This window comes from Tasmannia lanceolata, unplaced genomic scaffold (assembly GCF_043159265.1).
Source record: "Tasmannia lanceolata isolate RefF3 unplaced genomic scaffold, GAP_Taslan_0.1 ptg000443l, whole genome shotgun sequence".
Classification (NCBI taxonomy): Eukaryota; Viridiplantae; Streptophyta; class Magnoliopsida; order Canellales; family Winteraceae; genus Tasmannia; species Tasmannia lanceolata.
Genome location: NW_027519116.1, coordinates 200001 through 207777, shown reverse-complemented (window position 1 = coordinate 207777; position 7777 = coordinate 200001).

Genomic DNA, 7777 nt, shown 5'->3' with positions numbered 1-7777 from the left:
ACGCTAGGCATGCTTGGGCAAGCAGCTCCCGCAACAAGTCGGCGGGTGTAGGCATGGTTGGGCGCAGATCCCGCATCGTCTCGTCGCGTCTGGGCGCAAACCCGTCGCGTCTCGTTGCGTCTTCAGAAGTCGTCGCTAACAGCACCTTTGGTTGCCACTGGTGGTTAGGCGGGTTGGTTGCGCAAACCCTATAGGAGGGTGGCATGCTGCGGGGCGCTGGAATGCGCAGGTTTAGGGCGTTTTTGCCCGGATAGGCACTGGAATGTGCTGGTTTTGGGCGTTTTTGCCTGGACAGGCTAAGGAATGGGCATGCTTTGGGCGTTTTTGCCCGGATAGGCACTGGAATGGGCTGGTTTTGGGCGTTTTTGCCTGGATAGGCTAAGGAATGGGGCATGCTTTGGGCGTTTTTGCCCGGGCAGGCACTGGAATGCCTGGCCTTGGCTGGGCATTGCTGGGTTGGGCTCCCTTGGCCTTTCAGGCGCCTTGGATGCTGTCTTGTGAAGACCATGGGCACAAGGCCATGGCATATAGTGAGGAATGGACCACGGTTGCCAAGGTTGCGCAAGTTTTGGGCATTTTTTGCCCGGATATGCCCAAGTATGCCCCGATAGGCCCGTTACGCCCCGGTATGAACGCGTATGCCCGGATAGACTCGGTATGCCTTGGGATACATGCGAATGCCCCGATAGGCTTGGTACGCCCCGATATGCGCACGTGTGCCCCAGTAGGGCTCGGTATGCCCCGGTATGTACGCGTGTGCCCTGATAGGCCCGGTATGCCCCGATATGCACACGTGTGCCCCAATAGGGGTCGGTATGCCCCGGTAGGTATGCGTGTGCCCCGTAGTGCACGTTTCGCAGAACTCCCCGCATGTCCCGCCCCTATATGTAATACTTACTTACTTACTTTCTTTCTTGCTTGCTTGCTTGCTTGCAATGGTTGGGAGTGCCCGGCATGCCCCGCTGCAGAGACCAAGGGCGCAATGACTTGGCACCGCGGATGCCGGGTCTCCGGCACTTCCCGTGGCACTGATGGTTGGTTCCAAAGACAAAAGGCCGTGCAAGGCCACCGCACCGCTGATGATTTTGCTCGTGCTGGCGCCGTTGTGTGGCCAAAGAACATGCGCGAATGCTCGTGTCGGAAGGGTTGGTTTCCTGGCCCCGTCGGGTGTCACGAATGCTCGGTTGCGAAGACCATGGGACCAAAGCCATGGCACGTCGGATGATGGCTCCAGCTGGAGCCCGGGCACTTTCTGTGGCATTGATGCTCGGTTTCAAAGACAAACGTGCGCAGGGCCAGGGGACCGCGGATGACTGCTCGTGCTGGCCCCGTTGGGCGGCATTGATGGTCGGTTGCAAAGAAAATGCGCGATTGCTCCTGTCGGGGCCTGGCAAGCCAAGGCCAAGCGAGCCATGGCAACGCGGATGATGGCTCCAGCTGGCGCCCCGGCACTTTCTGTGGCATTGATGCTCGGTTTCAAAGACAAACGTGCGCAGGGCCAGGGGACCGCGGATGACTGCTCGTGCTGGCCCCGTTGGGCGGCATTGATGGTGTGTTGCAGAGAGCATGTGCGATTGCAAGTGTCGGCCGGGTTTGGGTTCCCTTGGGCTTTCGGGCGCCTTGGACGCAGTCTTGCGAAGACCATGGGCACAAGGCCCCGTCCTGGCCCCTTGTTCGATTCGCTCTCGTCTTGCGCTTGCTTCCAAGGTCCTCCATGACCTTCCCCATGGCCTTGCTAGATCCCCCCCATGACGCATGACCTCTGTCCGTTGATTGGTTTTGAGTGCACACCATGCCCGGCTTGGCACCGTGTTGTCGCGTGAGTGGCATTTGGATCGTGCATGGTGGTGGGCTACCTGCCAATGCGCACAAGCCTTGCACACTAGCCTTGCGCACGAGCCTTGCACAAAAGCCTTGGACACAAGCCTTGCGCACAAGCCATGCATACAAGCCTTGCTCACAAGCCTTGGGCACTGGCCCATCGCACTAGCCTTGCACACAAGCCTTGCGAACTAGCCTTGGGCACGAGCCTTGCGCACTAGCCTTGGGCACTAGCCTTGCACACAACCCTTGGGCACTAGCCTTGCGCACCAGCCTTGCCCACAAGCCTTGCACAGCAGCCTTGCACACTAGCCTTGCATACAAGCCTTGCACACTAGCCTTGCACCCAGGCCTTGCTCACTAGCCTTGGGCACTAGCCTTGCGCACTAGCCTTGGGCACTAGCCTTGCACACAGACCTTGGGCACGCAGGCCTTGCACGCTAGGCATGCTTGGGCAAGCAGCTCCCGCAACAAGTCGGCGGGTGTAGGCATGGTTGGGCGCAGATCCCGCATCGTCTCGTCGCGTCTGGGCGCAAACCCGTCGCGTCTCGTTGCGTCTTCAGAAGTCGTCGCTAACAGCACCTTTGGTTGCCACTGGTGGTTAGGCGGGTTGGTTGCGCAAACCCTATAGGAGGGTGGCATGCTGCGGGGCGCTGGAATGCGCAGGTTTAGGGCGTTTTTGCCCGGATAGGCACTGGAATGTGCTGGTTTTGGGCGTTTTTGCCTGGACAGGCTAAGGAATGGGCATGCTTTGGGCGTTTTTGCCCGGATAGGCACTGGAATGGGCTGGTTTTGGGCGTTTTTGCCTGGATAGGCTAAGGAATGGGGCATGCTTTGGGCGTTTTTGCCCGGGCAGGCACTGGAATGCCTGGCCTTGGCTGGGCATTGCTGGGTTGGGCTCCCTTGGCCTTTCAGGCGCCTTGGATGCTGTCTTGTGAAGACCATGGGCACAAGGCCATGGCATATAGTGAGGAATGGACCACGGTTGCCAAGGTTGCGCAAGTTTTGGGCATTTTTTGCCCGGATATGCCCAAGTATGCCCCGATAGGCCCGTTACGCCCCGGTATGAACGCGTATGCCCGGATAGACTCGGTATGCCTTGGGATACATGCGAATGCCCCGATAGGCTTGGTACGCCCCGATATGCGCACGTGTGCCCCAGTAGGGCTCGGTATGCCCCGGTATGTACGCGTGTGCCCTGATAGGCCCGGTATGCCCCGATATGCACACGTGTGCCCCAATAGGGGTCGGTATGCCCCGGTAGGTACGCGTGTGCCCCGTAGTGCACGTTTCGCAGAACTCCCCGCATGTCCCGCCCCTATATGTAATACTTACTTACTTACTTTCTTTCTTGCTTGCTTGCTTGCTTGCAATGGTTGGGAGTGCCCGGCATGCCCCGCTGCAGAGACCAAGGGCGCAATGACTTGGCACCGCGGATGCCGGGTCTCCGGCACTTCCCGTGGCACTGATGGTTGGTTCCAAAGACAAAAGGCCGTGCAAGGCCACCGCACCGCTGATGATTTTGCTCGTGCTGGCGCCGTTGTGTGGCCAAAGAACATGCGCGAATGCTCGTGTCGGAAGGGTTGGTTTCCTGGCCCCGTCGGGTGTCACGAATGCTCGGTTGCGAAGACCATGGGACCAAAGCCATGGCACGTCGGATGATGGCTCCAGCTGGAGCCCGGGCACTTTCTGTGGCATTGATGCTCGGTTTCAAAGACAAACGTGCGCAGGGCCAGGGGACCGCGGATGACTGCTCGTGCTGGCCTCGTTGGGCGGCATTGATGGTCGGTTGCAAAGAAAATGCGCGATTGCTCGTGTCGGGGACTGGCAAGCCAAGGCCAAGCGAGCCATGGCAACGCGGATGATGGCTCCAGCTGGCGCCCCGGCACTTTCTGTGGCATTGATGCTCGGTTTCAAAGACAAACGTGCGCAGGGCCAGGGGACCGCGGATGACTGCTCGTGCTGGCCCCGTTGGGCGGCATTGATGGTCGGTTGCAAAGAAAATGCGCGATTGCTCCTGTCGGGGCCTGGCAAGCCAAGGCCAAGCGAGCCATGGCAACGCGGATGATGGCTCCAGCTGGCGCCCCGGCACTTTCTGTGGCATTGATGCTCGGTTTCAAAGACAAACGTGCGCAGGGCCAGGGGACCGCGGATGACTGCTCGTGCTGGCCCCGTTGGGCGGCATTGATGGTGTGTTGCAGAGAGCATGTGCGATTGCAAGTGTCGGCCGGGTTTGGGTTCCCTTGGGCTTTCGGGCGCCTTGGACGCAGTCTTGCGAAGACCATGGGCACAAGGCCCCGTCCTGGCCCCTTGTTCGATTCGCTCTCGTCTTGCGCTTGCTTCCAAGGTCCTCCATGACCTTCCCCATGGCCTTGCTAGATCCCCCCCATGACGCATGACCTCTGTCCGTTGATTGGTTTTGAGTGCACACCATGCCCGGCTTGGCACCGTGTTGTCGCGTGAGTGGCATTTGGATCGTGCATGGTGGTGGGCTACCTGCCAATGCGCACAAGCCTTGCACACTAGCCTTGCGCACGAGCCTTGCACAAAAGCCTTGGACACAAGCCTTGCGCACAAGCCATGCATACAAGCCTTGCTCACAAGCCTTGGGCACTGGCCCATCGCACTAGCCTTGCACACAAGCCTTGCGAACTAGCCTTGGGCACGAGCCTTGCGCACTAGCCTTGGGCACTAGCCTTGGGCACTAGCCTTGCACACAACCCTTGGGCACTAGCCTTGCGCACCAGCCTTGCCCACAAGCCTTGCACAGCAGCCTTGCGCACTAGCCTTGCATACAAGCCTTGCACACTAGCCTTGCACCCAGGCCTTGCTCACTAGCCTTGGGCACTAGCCTTGCGCACTAGCCTTGGGCACTAGCCTTGCACACAGACCTTGGGCACGCAGGCCTTGCACGCTAGGCATGCTTGGGCAAGCAGCTCCCGCAACAAGTCGGCGGGTGTAGGCATGGTTGGGCGCAGATCCCGCATCGTCTCGTCGCGTCTGGGCGCAAACCCGTCGCGTCTCGTTGCGTCTTCAGAAGTCGTCGCTAACAGCACCTTTGGTTGCCACTGGTGGTTAGGCGGGTTGGTTGCGCAAACCCTATAGGAGGGTGGCATGCTGCGGGGCGCTGGAATGCGCAGGTTTAGGGCGTTTTTGCCCGGATAGGCACTGGAATGTGCTGGTTTTGGGCGTTTTTGCCTGGACAGGCTAAGGAATGGGCATGCTTTGGGCGTTTTTGCCCGGATAGGCACTGGAATGGGCTGGTTTTGGGCGTTTTTGCCTGGATAGGCTAAGGAATGGGGCATGCTTTGGGCGTTTTTGCCCGGGCAGGCACTGGAATGCCTGGCCTTGGCTGGGCATTGCTGGGTTGGGCTCCCTTGGCCTTTCAGGCGCCTTGGATGCTGTCTTGTGAAGACCATGGGCACAAGGCCATGGCATATAGTGAGGAATGGACCACGGTTGCCAAGGTTGCGCAAGTTTTGGGCATTTTTTGCCCGGATATGCCCAAGTATGCCCCGATAGGCCCGTTACGCCCCGGTATGAACGCGTATGCCCGGATAGACTCGGTATGCCTTGGGATACATGCGAATGCCCCGATAGGCTTGGTACGCCCCGATATGCGCACGTGTGCCCCAGTAGGGCTCGGTATGCCCCGGTATGTACGCGTGTGCCCTGATAGGCCCGGTATGCCCCGATATGCACACGTGTGCCCCAATAGGGGTCGGTATGCCCCGGTAGGTACGCGTGTGCCCCGTAGTGCACGTTTCGCAGAACTTCCCGTGGCACTGATGGTTGGTTCCAAAGACAAAAGGCCGTGCAAGGCCACCGCACCGCTGATGATTTTGCTCGTGCTGGCGCCGTTGTGTGGCCAAAGAACATGCGCGAATGCTCGTGTCGGAAGGGTTGGTGTCCTGGCCCCGTCGGGTGTCACGAATGCTCGGTTGCGAAGACCATGGGACCAAAGCCATGGCACGTCGGATGATGGCTCCAGCTGGAGCCCGGGCACTTTCTGTGGCATTGATGCTCGGTTTCAAAGACAAACGTGCGCAGGGCCAGGGGACCGCGGATGACTGCTCGTGCTGGCCTCGTTGGGCGGCATTGATGGTCGGTTGCAAAGAAAATGCGCGATTGCTCGTGTCGGGGACTGGCAAGCCAAGGCCAAGCGAGCCATGGCAACGCGGATGATGGCTCCAGCTGGCGCCCCGGCACTTTCTGTGGCATTGATGCTCGGTTTCAAAGACAAACGTGCGCAGGGCCAGGGGACCGCGGATGACTGCTCGTGCTGGCCTCGTTGGGCAGCATTGATGGTCGGTTGCAAAGAAAATGCGCGATTGCTCCTGTCGGGGACTGGCAAGCCAAGGCCAAGCGAGCCATGGCAACGCGGATTATGGCTCCAGCTGGCGCCCCGGCACTTTCTGTGGCATTGATGCTCGGTTTCAAAGACAAACGTGCGCAGGGCCAGGGGACCGCGGATGACTGCTCGTGCTGGCCTCGTTGGGCGGCATTGATGGTCGGTTGCAAAGAAAATGCGCGATTGCTCGTGTCGGGGACTGGCAAGCCAAGGCCAAGCGAGCCATGGCAACGCGGATGATGGCTCCAGCTGGCGCCCCGGCACTTTCTGTGGCATTGATGCTCGGTTTCAAAGACAAACGTGCGCAGGACCAGGGGACCGCGGATGACTGCTCGTGCTGGCCTCGTTGGGCGGCATTGATGGTCGGTTGCAAAGAAAATGCGCGATTGCTCGTGTCGGGGACTGGCAAGCCAAGGCCAAGCGAGCCATGGCAACGCGGATGATGGCTCCAGCTGGCGCCCCAGCACTTTCTGTGGCATTGATGCTCGGTTTCAAAGACAAACGTGCGCAGGGCCAGGGGACCGCGGATGACTGCTCGTGCTGGCCCCGTTGGGCGGCATTGATGGTGTGTTGCAGAGAGCATGTGCGATTGCAAGTGTCGGCCGGGTTTGGGTTCCCTTGGGCTTTCGGGCGCCTTGGACGCAGTCTTGCGAAGACCATGGGCACAAGGCCCCGTCCTGGCCCCTTGTTCGATTCGCTCTCGTCTTGCGCTTGCTTCCAAGGTCCTCCATGACCTTCCCCATGGCCTTGCTAGATCCCCCCCATGACGCATGACCTCTGTCCGTTGATTGGTTTTGAGTGCACACCATGCCCGGCTTGGCACCGTGTTGTCGCTTGAGTGGCATTTGGATCGTGCATGGTGGTGGGCTACCTGCCAATGCGCACAAGCCTTGCACACTAGCCTTGCGCACGAGCCTTGCACAAAAGCCTTGGACACAAGCCTTGCGCACAAGCCATGCACACAAGCCTTGCACACAAGCCATGCATACAAGCCTTGCTCACAAGCCTTGGGCACTGGCCCATCGCACTAGCCTTGCACACAAGCCTTGCGCACTAGCCTTGGGCACGAGCCTTGCGCACTACCCTTGGGCACTAGCCTTGCACACAACCCTTGGGCACTAGCCTTGCGCACCAGCCTTGCCCACAAGCCTTGCACACCAGCCTTGCACACTAGCCTTGCGTACAAGCCTTGCACACTAGCCTTGCACACAGGCCTTGCTCACTAGCCTTGGGCACTAGCCTTGCGCACTAGCCTTGGGCACTAGCCTTGCACACAGACCTTGGGCACTAGCCTTGCGCACTAGCCTTGCCCACGAGCCTTGCACACTAGCCTTGCACGCAGGCCTCGCAAGCTAGGCATGCTTGGGCGAGCAGCTCCCGCAGCAAGTCGGCGGGTGTAGGCATGGCTGGGCGCAGATCCCGCACGTCCCGTCGCGTCTGGGCGCAAACCCGTCGCGTCTCGTTGCGTCTTCAGAAGTCGTCGCTAACAGCACCTTTGGTTGCCACTGGTGGTTAGGCGGGTTGGTTGCGCAAACCCTATAGGAGGGTGGTATGCTGCGGGGCGCTGGAATGCGCAGGTTTAGGGCGTTTTTGCCCGGATAGGCA